The 14,923-nt window shown below is 37.0% G+C and overlaps 1 long non-coding RNA gene across 1 annotated transcript; it reads right to left on the reverse strand.

Moving 5' to 3' along the window:
* Positions 1–3,537: 3,537 nt before the first annotated feature.
* Positions 3,538–6,013, reverse strand: LOC311078387. Its single transcript, XR_014605151.1, has 2 exons — positions 5,520–6,013; positions 3,538–4,597 (listed from the first exon to the last, which is right to left on the reverse strand). It is a non-coding gene; the product is annotated as an uncharacterized lncRNA (long non-coding RNA).
* Between the last annotated feature and the right edge of the window lie 8,910 nt (positions 6,014–14,923).

The raw sequence follows: 14,923 nt of genomic DNA on the forward strand, positions 1-14,923 counted from the left end.
CCGATGGCTTGACGTCCTTGCAGGCGACCTCCAACAACATGGAGTTGCTGTGGAGGATGCAGAGCAGCTGGCACAAGACCGTCAGCACTGGAAACAACTGGTTCATCTGGTCGGCTCAACGCACAGGGATGGGACGCCCCCCTACCCATCGCAGGAGCCAAAATAGAATAGAATAGAACATTAGAAGTATTGTTCAGTGTTAGTTCATGTTAACTAATGTTAACAAATGAAACAAAGTTAATAATTTGCTGATTTTCTATCAGAGTTAGTACTGGCTGCAGATAAAGTCCTAATTGTTGGTCATTTTAATATCCATGTAGATAATGAAAAAGATGCATTGGGATTGGCATTTAAGGACATTCTGAACTCTATCAGAGTTAGACAACACGTGTCAGGGACCCACTCATTGTCGTAATCATACTATAGATCTAATATTATCACATGGAATCAATGTTGATGCCGTTGAAATTCTTCAGCAGAGCGATGACATCTCAGATCATTATCTATTCTTGTGTATACTTCATTTAGCCAAGGCTGCAAAGCCGACTCTGTTATAAATATAGCAGAACTATCACTTCTGCCACTAAAGATTGCTTTATTAATAATCTTCCTGATCAGTTTCATCATCTCAGCATCCCAGATAGCTTAGAAGAACTCTATGTTGCAACAGAAATGATTGACTCTCTTTTTTCCAGCACTTTAGACACAGTTGCTCCATTGCTCTTAAAGAAGATTAAAGGCCGTGGTACAACGAGCACACTGAGAGCAGCCAGAAAAATGGAGCGTAGCTGGAAGAAAACAAAATTCGAAGTTTTTTGCATTTCGTGGAGAGAGAGCACGATTGCGTACAGAAAGACCTTAAAACAGCTAGACCTGCTTATTTTTCAACACTTTTAGAAGAAAACAAACACAAACCTAGGTATTTATTTGAAACAGTGGCTAAATTAACGAAGAATAAAGCTTCAACACCGGACGTTTCCAAACAGCACAGCAGTAATGACTTTAATAACTTCTTTACTTACAAGATTGATAATATTGGAGAGAAAATTATAACTTTGCAACTGTCTACTACAGTATCGCATCAGGCAGTGCATTGTAGTGTCCCTGAGGAAAAATTTCATTCATTGCTATAGGAGAGGAAGAATTTACTAAACTCGTTAAATCATCTAAATCAACAACATGTATGTTAGACCCTATACTGACTAAACTATTGAAAGAGATGCTTCCAGAGGTCATAGATCCTCTTCTTAAAATCATTAATTCATCTTTGTCACTAGGATATGTACCGAAAACTTTTAAGCTGGCTATTATTAAACCTCTTATTAAAAAAACGCAACTTGATCCTAGAGAATTAGTCAATTACACCCTTACGAAAAAGAAGTATACTTCAAGTTCATTTTATGAAGTATACTTATGTTAAAGTATATTTTTAAGTATACTTTATATAGTAAGTATACTAATATCAATGTGTACTTGTAGTAAACTTGTAAGTGTATATTTCAATACTGCTTGGGACTAAATTGGCCCACTTTTAGTATATAAAAGTATACGTTTAAGTGTATTATAAGTGTAAGAAAATGAACTCTAAGTACACAACTAGGTTTCTCATTTGTAATGCATCTGTACTACAAGTGAACTTATAAGTATACTAGTAGTTTACTTTTTTAATACAAGTAGTACATTTTTTAGTTTTATGAAAGTACACACTGAAGTGTACTCTCAGTAAACTACTAGTTTAGTAGTTTATACTGCAAGTATACTTGTAAGTTTTCTTTAAGTGAACATAACATTATACTTATAGTTTACTATTTATATATTATTTTTGTACTTGCAGTATACTAATGTTCAAATGTAGATATTATTTTTTATACTTGAAAAATACCTTTAACTGGACTTTAATTTTTTTAAAAAAAAACATTTTATTAGCTTCATGCATCTTTTTTATCAACACTTATATGTCGGTAAGTTTCAAGAAAAGGCAACATTTTAAACAAAAAAGTTGAGAAAATCACATTTTTGTCAAAGACTACGCCTTGATTATGGAATTATTATTGTGCCAATAAAAATGAATGTAACTTTTCAAGAAACTAATGAAAATATAAATTGAAACTAAATAAATTATCTCTGAAACTGAAAAAGAATAAATCGCAGGAAAAAATTTTTGCCTTTGTTTTTAATACACTGCATGTTTTGCTAACTATTTCTCATATTTCAATCACTCATCTGAACTTACAAATGCGCTTTCAGAGTTTTCATTTACGCTTCTGAAGTTTTCGTTTACGCTCCCTGAGTTTTCGTTCGCGGTTCTGACACATTTCTCTCGTGGGGGCGGGGCTAGTAGCAGTGTGTTCTCATTGGTTACTGAGTTTTTCATTGACAGCTTCGTGACCTGGAAGTGAAGACGTCAGTGGTGTGTTTATGTGAGCGTCTGTAATCGCAGCTTTCTATTTAATTTTAGTGATATTAAAGAGGCTATATGCAACTTTTCCCCCAAAATAAACGTAACAATAGCCTTTTTATTTGACCATTTATGACTCAAACATCTCCTGATGAGCATACTGACACCTTGTCAGCTCACAGTGGGTGCACCTATAAGCCTGTATCCTATTTTTCCTATTTTCTGTCGGGTCGGATTTTTCGCGCGCTGTCTGCGGATGTGACGTCAAGCGCGTTCATGTTAAACGTTTCAGATCACTCTGCCACCACCGCTAGTCAGCAAACAAACTTAGTTTCTCAAACAATATATGTATTTGACTGTTCTTACCTCTGTAAACATAATGTTGACTTCTTTGCAGCGGATGACTTGTGAAGTGTGCACGTACGAGAGCGAGCAGAAAGGAAGAGCAGTTCCGTTTTTTGGCCACAGGTGTCAGTCGCGAGTTTAAATTTCAGAAAATCGCATGTAGCCTCTTTAAGTTATGTTTGTTTTTTAATTTTATCTGTATTTACCTGCTGCTACTACTTAGTTGGCAGAAGCTTTTAGGAGCACAAGAGATCTATTCAGTCTATTCAGGTGTAATTAAAGTACTGTATACTTAAAATATTGTAGTGTCCGATGTTTTCAGAGAATATTTGTTTATTCCTTATGATTCTTTTGCATGTTAGGCTCTGATTAGGTTCAGCTGTTACAATTTAAAGAGAATATTAGCAAACGTGTGTGATATATTCAGCCGTCAAGAAAGTCAAACTTCAACCAGGTAATCAAGGTTGGCAACCATGGCCATCACTCTACTCATTGTTAGCATGATATACGTTTACACCATCAAAATGAATGATCACTTAAATAAGAGGAATTTAAACAATATGAAAATTACAGTCGTGTCCTGCTGTCAGATACAGACCTCAAAGGGCATTTCATTACATGTCACACAAAGAATGTTCTTGTTGCCATTTTTTTAATTGATAATTGTATTTAGTTATTTAATTTAATTAACACTATCTTCTAACATTTAAAATTGTAAATATATTTTAACAATCATCAACCATTTCAATTGTGACTTATACAACCAGTTAAATGAATGTAATTGAAAATATGAATTCAAATAAATTTACATTCTTTATTGTCACTAAAGCATATACACAAGTATCAGAGTGAAGGTCTTGGATGCAATTATGTTGTGACAGGAAAGACCAGAATCCACAAAACATTAACTGCATAATATACATGTAATGCACAGTATTCTCATGATATACATTACTATACAAAATGCACAATTACAAATACAGAATACATTTTAAAAATTCATATACATTTTAAATGTTGCAATGATTCTTTGAGCAGTTCCTGTTGCAGTACAAGTAACAAAGCAGTGACTGGACACAAGCAGTACAAGGATAGTCCACCCAAAACATGAGCATTCTCTCATCATTTACTCTCCTTCATGCCATCCCAGATTTATATGACTTTCTTCTTGACATAAACATAGACAAAGATTTTTAAGGAAATAATCCATCTCTGTGAGTCCATAATACAAGTGGATTGTAACTCATGTACGTAAGACAGTTGGTCAGAAGTGATTTTTAATAGTTAAAACAGTCATATTATTAGTATTTTTTTTATCTAGCCTATTGTTTGACTTCAGAAGGCATTGATTCATCCACTGAGGTCGCATGGATTACCGTCACGCTCACTGTGTGTGGTTTTTAAAGCGTCTTTAGGACTCGCAGAGATGGATTACTTTCCCTACAATCTTAATTCGTGTTTATCTGTAGAAAGAAAGTTAAATGCATCTGGGACAGCATGAGGGTGAGTAAAATAAGAGAGAATTGTATTTTTGGGTGAACTATCCCCTCAACATTCATATGCTGGTATTATGTTGGTATGCTAATCCAAGATCAGCATAGATTAATAAGAATAAAGTGAAACCTCTTGTGTACTTGTGAACTATGTTTGTTTTAATCTAGAGGAAATTGAAATATTTGCTAGTTTATATTAAAATAAATCAGGTGTCTGAAAATCAAGATCCCAGTCATTCAAAGGTGATGTGTCTGAACAAAGTAAGATTATTGTCTGATAGGGACAGTGGATCTCTGGTACTATCACTCCATCCTCTGTGTCAGCATCAGAATTTTGTTTATGGAAAAGTTGCTCCACTCCCTGGAAAATGAGAGAGGAAATGTATTATAATCTAACAATACAAACTGCTTATATATTTAAGGGATTTTACAGTACTAAATATTTACCTCAGAGTCAAGCAGCATTTATCATCTGTAATACTGTTGTGTAACCAGTAGATGGCTGTATTGCCCTATATATAAACATATGGATGTGTATTCCCTAGTTGCTGGATGTTTTCAGTCATAATTACTTGCATGTATTAAGTTTTTAATTTGGACATATATTATTATTAAAGACTATTAAAGATTAAACATTTTTCTCAGAAATGTTCATATGAAGTGCACTTTTTTTCATTATTATTAGTCAAATATGGACACAGAAAAATAATTTTGTTACTCATACTAGATACATATAATAGCTTTATCAGTCATCTTTATCACACAAAGGTAATCAGAATAAATATTGCAACCAGGGCGATACTTCAAAATAATTGAGTGTTTACATATTACGACGAACAGAGACGTGGTCTGTGGTCAAGTCGTGTCTCTCCTCTTTCAAAAACTTTGCATCGCAAATTAATCAGCAATTGAGAAATTCAGGTTTAAATAACTTTATTGGCATGGTAAAAAGGCTTTACATTGCCAAAGTTGAATCAGGCAGTGATTGACAGCGCTCTGGTCCTATGGCATCGGTCATTGACTGATACAGTACAGATACTGTACAGTACTCTAGCTCAATGTTGTTTGGGGTGGCTGGGGGGAAATATGATCTAATCGAAGACTGTAACCAAATGTAGATAAACAAGTCATGTAATGATTGGGCTAACAGTTAAATCAAGACAACACAGCTGTATAATGTTATTATGGGCTCTCACTGAGCTCTAAAATGCCTCTCCACCGGAAAAAAGGCAGTATTATAAATAGTATTAGTATAGTATTAATGAAAAAAAAATCAGACTTACCACGAGTAGGCTAACGTTATCCAGTATCCTCCTGATATAGCGACGATGACTAATGATAAATATCATTCGTCTGTTCCTTCTATAAGAAATCATCTCAACAATATAGTGTAGCAGCAAATAAATACAGATATAAACTTAATATCACTAAAATGAAATAGAAAGCTGCGATTACAGACGCTCACATCCACACATAAACACACCACTGACGTCTTCACTTCCAGGTCACGAAGCTGTCAATCAAAAGCTCAGTAACCAATGAGAACACACTGCTACTAGCCCCGCCCCCACGAGAGAAATGTGTCAGAACGGCGAACGAAAACTCAGGGAGCGTAAACGAAAACTTCAGAAGCGTAAATGAAAACTCTGGAAGCGCATTTGTAAGTTCAGATCAGCGATTGAAATATGATAAATAGTTAGCAAAACATGCAGTGTATTAAAAACGAAGTAAAAAAAATTTGCCTGCGATTTATACTTTTTCAGTTTTAGAGATAATTTATTTAGTTTCAATTTATATTTTCATTAGTTTCTTGAAAAGCTACGTTCATTTTTATTGGCACAAGAATAACTCCATACCTTGATCAGATTCAGAACGATGATCAAAAAGATCGAGTCCAACACCCCCAAAGCTTCACAGTTGTTTTCTATTCATGGGTTACGCTTCATTTAATTTGGTAATATTAAGCAGTTTTGATTTACATGCTGTTTAATGTTTGATGATCACGTTATTTTACATTTGAGAGAGCAATCTTATATTACTTGTTTCAGCTGCTTCTTCTCCTGTGTCTTGATGCGGAGATTCTGCACTAAGAGATGTGTCATAGCGCCCCCTTACCGTATAACAGTGAAAACATGGATAGCTGGAAAATTCAGTCAATGGTGGAGAAAAGTAAATTCCTATACACTACCAGTGGACTATCCTACAGAATCAGGTACGCATAATTAGAAACATATCATCTCGGTTACTAACGTAACCTCAGTTCCCTGAGAAGAGGGAACGACTATTGCGTAAGTAGCTTACGCTATGGGAAAACTCCTTTTCTCGTGAATATGAAGCCAAAAATTTTTAAAACGCAGTGTAGCTGCACAACACACACAGATGAGCGGGAACGCGGTCATTGGCTGTGCTGCGGCAACTGCATGAACCTATGACAGGGCGGCTCAGACGCGCGGTCCAATCAGGGCAATTCGCACACTGACGCGTCATAGCCCGCCAGAATGGGCGTGGCCAGAGGCTATAAGTATAGCCTCCCGAGCTGTCGTCATAGCCAGGTTAAATCGACTGAAGCGATACACCGATAAAGCACAAGCACGGCGGATTACGCAATAGTCGTTCCCTCTTCTCAGGGAACCGAGGTTACGTTAGTAACCGAGACGTTCCCTTTCGAGAGGTCTCTCCTATTGCGTAAGTAGCTTACGCTATGGGAACTCCCTTCAAAACGCCGTGCGTGCTTGACTTCGCTCTAATAAGCCCGAGGCCGAAGCCTGAAGCCGTGAGAGTAAAGCATGATCCAAATAAGCCGGTCAGAGACGGGCTTCATAAGGAAATATAAGTGTGGCATAAAGAGGGCCATGATATAATGTCATATGTGGTATTCGAATGCGCATGCGTCGCGTCTGAACGCGTTGTTGTCTTTGGAGCTCTATCGATTTGATTTATAATTCTTGATTTTTCCCTTTAAACTCACTTACAACGAACATTTTTTACTTTTCCTCACTGAGAAGCACTACTGCTCAAACCTCATAGTTAGCCTACAACGCAAACTGTTGAGCAGACGCGTCTCAAGCCTATTAGTGATCCAACGCTGGATACTCTTATAGGTTACGTCCGTGGATCACGGCTGAACGCGTCTTCTCCACACTCACTTACAAACAAACATGGCGAATTTATCAGATGTAAGTAGTCTACCTCTTGGTGCAGGTGAAGATACATTTGAGCTGCACGCGTTGCAGTCTGAGCTGGAAGCTGTTGAGAAACAGATCCACGACCTTTTAGTGAGACAGGCCGAGCTGATAGACCGGAGGTTAGCTCTTGAAACATCACGCGCCGATGCACACAAATCAGTGATTAACGTTACTAACCCGCTGACTCCGACCTCGCCTACTCCGTGCGTTACTCAGCATCGGTCCCGAGCGCCGAGGTCGCGATCGCGATCAGCCATGGTCTCGTTCACTCCGGCTCCAACACGCCACCACGAAGCCTGGATGGTTCCGCAGCGGAAGACGCGAGTCAGGTCTAGACCAAGACTCTCTCCGCCCCTCCCGGTTTTCGAGTTATCCACACAAAACCGCTTCTCCCCCCTACGCGAAACCGAACGCGATGCTGTGATGATCGGCGTTTCCATCGTTCGGCACGTACACGCTACATTAGGTAAAAGTAAGGTGCACAGTCACTGCTTTCCTGGTGACCGTGTTTCTGAAATTGCTGCTCGCGTTCCCGAGATTCTGAACGATGACTGAAACAACGATCATAGTGTCAGGACCGCTTCCCACGTACCGACTAGGACATGAAAAGTTTAGTAGACTATTTGCGCTAAATGAATGGTTAATGTCATGGTGCAATGAGCAGAAATTGCTCTTTGTAAATAATTGGAATCTATTTTGGGAGCGTCCTAGGCTTTTCCGTGCCGATGGCTTACACCCAAGCAGATTCGGAGTGGATCTTCTATCGGATAACATCTCCAAAATATTAAATACCATTAAATGACTAGTAACCAATAGTCCAAATCATAGTCTCTCCTGCACCAATTTAAATGATATAAATACTAGTGTAGAACATTGCATAGAAACTGTGTCTATTCCTCGTTTAGTGAGATCAAATAATAATTCTACTGCAGGATCTAGGAAAAATCTAATTGTTATTAAAACAGAAAATGTTGCTATTAGTAAACAAAAACAATTTTTAAAGCTAGGTCTTCTAAACATCAGATCACTCACACCTAAGTCAGTTATTGTAAATGAAATAGTCACAGATAATAGCTTCGATGTACTTTGCCTTACTGAAACCTGGCTTAAACCAAATTATTATTTCGGTCTAAATGAGTCTACTCCATCTGGTTACTCCTATAAACATGAACCCCGTCTGATTGGTCGTGGCGGCGGTGTTGCAACAATCTATAGAGATATTCTCAATGTTACTCAGAAAACGGGTTATAAGTTTGTTTCATTTGAAGTACTTGTACTAAATGTTACGCTCTTAGATGTTAGAAAAAAATCCATATTATCTTTAGCCTTGGCTACCGTATATAGACCGCCTGGGCCTTACGCTAATTTCCTAAAAGAGTTTGCAGATTTTCTCTCAGATCTATTGGTCAATGTAGATAAAGCATTAATTGTTGGAGATTTTAACATACACGTAGATAATTCAAATGATGCGTTAGGGGCTGCGTTTATAGATTTATTAAATTCCTTTGGGGTCAAGCAAAACGTCACCGGACCAACTCATCGTCTTAATCACACACTCGATTTAATTATATCATATGGAACCGATCCAACCGATATAGATATCATTCCACAAAGTGATGATGTCACTGACCATTACTTGGTAACTTGCATATTACATACTGCTGTAATATGTCATGCTGCGCCACGTTATCGACCAGGCAGAACAATCCTTCCATCCACCATAGATAATTTCTCAAATTGCTTATCTAATCTGTCTCAGCTGCTGCCTGAACCCAAACAAACAGATGAACTAGAAGAACTAACTAGCACTATGAGCACCATTCTCTCTAGAACATTGGATGTTGTTGCACCCATTAAATTAAAAAAGGTCAGAGAGAAAATTAAAGCACCATGGTACAATAATACTACGCATGTTCTAAAGAGAGAAACCCGTAATTTAGAGCGTAAATGGAAACAAACTAATTTAGAGGTCTTTAGAATCGCGTGGAAAGACAGTATGTCACATTATAAAAAGGCCCTAAAAGCGGCCAGGGCTGAGCACCTCCGCAAACTAATAGAAAATAACCAAAACAATCCTAGGTTTTTATTTAACACCGTGGCTAGACTAACAAATAAACAGACGTCACCCGAACAAAATATCCCGTTACAGTTTAGTAGTAATGATTTCATGAACTTCTTCACTGAGAAAATAGAAAACATCAGAACCACAATTGTAAACGTTCAGTCCTCAATCGCGCCTTATAATTCAACCTCAATTATCACCCCGCAAGAACAATTACAGTGCTTTACAACTATAGAACAAAAAGAGTTAAATAAACTTATCACTTCATCTAAAACAACAACATGTTTATTAGATCCTATACCAACTAAACTACTGAAAGAAGTGTTACCTATAGTGGAAGAGCCTCTCCTCAATATTATTAACTCATCTTTATCTTTAGGTCATGTTCCAAGAACATTTAAACTGGCAGTTATAAAACCTCTCATTAAGAAACCACAATTAGATCATAATAATCTAGCAAATTATAGACCCATTTCAAATCTTCCATTTATGTCTAAAATACTAGAAAAAGTTGTGTCCGCTCAACTGGGCTCTTTCTTGCAAGAAAATGATATCTATGAAAAGTTTCAGTCAGGATTCAGGCCGCATCATAGCACTGAAACTGCGCTCGTTAAAATCACAAATGATTTACTTTTAGCTTCTGACCAAGGCTGTATCTCAATACTAGTTTTACTTGATCTAAGTGCTGCGTTCGATACTATAGATCACACAATACTCTTAGATCGACTACAAAATTATACTGGTGTTCAAGGACAAGCATTAAGCTGGTTTAGATCATACTTATCTGACCGCTACCATTTTGTCTATTTAAATGGAGAAAAATCGATCATAACTCCAGTAAACTATGGAGTGCCGCAGGGATCTGTGTTAGGCCCTCTATTATTCTCAATATATATGATGCCACTTGGAAATATTATAAGGAAACATGGAATTAGTTTCCATTGTTATGCTGATGACACTCAAATATATATTTCATCACGGCCGGATGAAAACGCTAAATTATCCAAATTGACAGAGTGTGTTAAAGATATAAAAGATTGGATGACGCGTAATTTTCTTTTATTAAATCCAGACAAGACAGAGGTAATACTTATCGGTTCAAAAAACCGCCCACAGAACCTCTCACAATACAACTTTGACATCGTAGGATGTCCTGTTACTTTATCCTCTACAGTAAAAGACCTGGGTGTTATACTCGATTGTAACCTGTCTTTTGAAAATCATATTTCGTATGTTACAAAAACAGCCTTTTTCCACCTTAGAAACATTGCTAAGCTACGTAATATGCTATCAGTTTCTGATGCAGAAAAGTTAGTTCATGCATTCATGACCTCGAGACTAGATTACTGTAATGCTTTATTAGCCGGTTGTCCTGCATCCTCAATAAACAAGCTACAGTTAGTTCAAAATGCAGCTGCTAGAGTTCTTACTAGATCAAGAAAATATGATCATATAACACCGATTTTATCATCACTACATTGGCTACCTATAAAGTTCCGTATTAATTATAAGGTATTGCTACTGACTTATAAAGCCCTAAACGGCTTAGCTCCAGTCTATTTAACGGATCTTCTATCGCCCTATAATCCATCGCGCTCTTTAAGATCAATAAATTCGAGGCTTTTGGTCATACCTAGGATATCCAGATCAACCAAAGGAGGGAGAGCATTTTCACATTTGGCTCCGAAACTCTGGAATAGTCTTCCTGATACTGTTCGTTGCTCGGACTCGCTCTCCCAGTTTAAAACTAGATTAAAGACGCATCTTTTCGGCCAGGCATTCATATAATATTGTTAATCTTACAGTTCAAACTACAATCCGGCCTCTAGTTCATAAATGCCAGAGGAGAACTGGCCCCCGACTGAGCCTGGGTTCTCCCAAGGTTTTTTTTCTCTCCATTAGGTCACCTGATGGAGTTTTAGGACACCATTAGGTCACTTGATGGAGTTTTTTCGGTTCCTTGCCACTGTTGCCTTTGGCTTGCTCAGTTGGGGATATTTTGGGGATATTTAATTTTTATTCCATCAATCAATAAAGGGGGGGTTATTAAAAACCTGATAAAAGCGGGTTTTTAGCGGGTGATTTATCAGGTTATTAAAAACCTGATAAAAGCGGACGGCGAGGCCCAGCCGGCCGCCGCACAAATATCCTTGGTTGAGTATTCCACTCAACCAAGCCCTCGAAGAGGCCATGCCTCTAGTGGAATGAGCTCTGATGCCCAAGGGGCAGTGAAGGCCCTTAGACTCATAAGCCAGCGCTATAGCGTCAGCTATCCAGCGCGATAATCTCTGCTTTGAGACGGCCAGACCCTTGGTGTGGCCGCCAAAGCATACAAAAAGCTGCTCTGACTGTCTGAATGAGGCAGAATGCTCCAGATATACTCTGAAAGCCCTGACGGGACAGAGTAAATTCGTGTCTCTTTCATCCTCTTGTTAGGGGTTAACAGTTTAGGACCCATGGACCAGATGTTTGAAAACAAGACCCGGAGTCAGAATTATAAAAAATTTAAGAAAAGTTTTACTGAAGATAGTTTGCAGTTTCATCAGCAGAAGTCAGCTTCAAGACTCACACAGGAGTTCGTAGGCCGCCCCCCTTACAGTTACAAAGATCACAGCAGTTATACCATTTCCAAGGTCTAAGCTACGTCATTACTTACAGGCTGAATGATTCTCATTGGCCAAGAAATTGATAAACATAGTAATTTTCCACACATATACAGATAGACAGAAGCATATCTCCATAGATTATGCTGCTGACACTCGGACCCTGAAGTTAGGCACGTCGTGACCTTCCAGGTCGCAAATTTGGGTTGCTGGGTGCCAGCATGTCTCGAACAACAACTCAGTCAATCTCCAATAATGCCAGTGGTTCCTTAACCTGTAAGCAAGAAGACTAACACACACACCGACACACATCTTTTCCAAGGTTGGATTCGGCCAGGCTTTAACTATAAACAGGAGTCTCGTCTCAAAACATCAAGATAACAAGTTCTTTCTCTCAGGATAGGACACTTTAGTCTAAATGGAAACTATAGGATTTAACTGACAAATGGTCCCTTAAACTATAGACTTCAATGACCCCTATGTGTTTTAACATGTTGAAGATTTTTCTCAAACACAAAACCAGTCCCTATTTAATTTCTGGAAGCAATGGACAAGTAATGTAAATAGTAAATAGGCAAGCAATGTTACTACATCCAAATATCAAATACTGACATTAAAGAATACATGAAAATAACATTTCAGTAATCACACTGGTAACTTCTATAACAAAGTCAAATCTCCAGAGAAGTCATCCAACTGATCCATGTGATATTTAGAAGGAAAAAAAAAAATATTGATTAATACCTTGATTATAATCACTTCTTACAAATACACTGAAGCAGCAGTGGATTCCAATCCACCCCCTTCAGTCCCCCGTTTTAGACCAATGTGGGGTCCTAAACACCACATCTGGTCTTTCCATAAAGGCTGCTTCAAAATGTTAGGTTTCTGACCCATGGTCCTCTATCAGGGACATTTTTTTTTTCTTATAAAACAGACAATATATTTTTACTTCAAGGACTTAATATTTACATAATATCCCACATAGCACATATATATAATTGATCTCCAGAACCTTTGGACATAGCTGTCTTAACATGTCTTACATAGCTGTTATTCATTTTGGCGAATTTGGTACTATCATCCACTAACTGATACAAAACAAGTACATATTTATTCTCTGGAAGCCGGGCTAAATAAGCAAGCACTGTTGCTGTATTCCTAGCATGGGCTAGACCCACAGTCACTACTCAGATCCTAAATACAGACATGGTCTATAATCATAAATACCAGGATATGTTCATAAAACTATAATTTCCAATTCCTTTTATAATAAAGAAAAATAGTTAATCCATTCTTTTCACTACCCCCATTATAGACCCTTTAGGTTCAAAACACAATGGTTGTCAAACTGAAAATAAACAACAAAATAAAAACCTAATAATAATAAATAATAATTAAGACCCATAATAATCCATCTAAGTACTTTAAGTTTCTACTGAATTCATCCTTCAGTTTACAGTCACAGCATGTAACATCTTGTACTTTTTTTCAAAAAGAGAAATAAAATAAAACAAATTCACATAATCATTTCAATCATTATTTTACCACTAAAATATAGAATTGTTCCCCATTCTACTTAATAAAACCTTTGTTCATTCCTCATCTTTATAACGCGTCAATCCCTGTTAATCATACTCAATGCCTTATTTATTTATTTTTATCTGAAACTCACTTTTCATATAATTTCAACTTAATTTGACTTAACAGGTGTTCATAAATAGTTCCATAAATTCTATCAGAAATTTTATTTTCATAACATACATTTTTCCTACTATATTTACATTTTTTTCTTACAATCCCCACACACACGTCAACATCCCTTTTTGTTTTTCACTGATAGCCTAGTGACACTTAAAGTTCCCTCTTTAGGGAAATAATGGTATTTGATTAATTCTTCAATAACCTTGTTTTCATAACATTATTTTTAACTTTATTTTCCATTATAACTACTTCTCACAGTATTCCTCTATCAAATGGTTAGTCTGAAAATCCCCCAAAAATATTATCAGTATTGTCTCAGTCCCACTTATCTTTACTGTTTTTCACAAACCAAAATATTATGTTACTCGAATCTCAACCCTTACAGAAGACAGCCATATAGCTGCTTTCTTTTTTAACCTTTATTACCTAAATTGTAGTTTTCTTAGACATCTAATGTCATACATCCATTTAATGGATTGAGAAATAAAACTTTTTAGAAGTTATATCCACTCCTCCTTTGTTCGCCCACCGGCCTTTCATAAAAATGAGGGAGCCCTCTCTGGATAATTTGGATAGTGACTTTGCCAATGTGTCACTTTGTCTCTCTGCCATCTAAGTCATCCAAGTTTATTATTTTTACATTTACCATTATGATCCCATCTAGGTGTCTTATTTACATTTAGACCCTCAGTTGAATTTAGACAAGAGTTTTTACCCCATAATGGATGGCAGTCTTCAACTTCACAATTCCAATTTACATAAATACTAATCCAGAGAGTAATTCAGATCAACATCATAAATGACAAAAGTAGTCATAATTACCAGTAGTAGACAGAGCTGGAAAAACCAATCCAATTAAAGCTTGTCCCATGTTCTGTGTCGTCTTTTCATCAAATTGATTTAGAATTATCAGCTTCTTTAAAGTTTGTCGTTTCACTTAACCCATCTGTAATGATTAAACACTCATTCCAGAGGTTAATGACACAATCTCCACAAAATTGGGAAATAAAAGTACCACAAACTAACACATACAAGACATGAAGTGCAGTCACCATCACACACACTCATACTAGACACATATGTTAAATGCTCATTTTCAATGTTCACTTTTTTATATTAACTCTAAAAATATT

The sequence above is a fragment of the Abramis brama genome (assembly GCF_963993115.1).
Source record: "Abramis brama genome assembly, chromosome: 2".
In the NCBI taxonomy this organism is placed as follows: Eukaryota; Metazoa; Chordata; class Actinopteri; order Cypriniformes; family Leuciscidae; genus Abramis; species Abramis brama.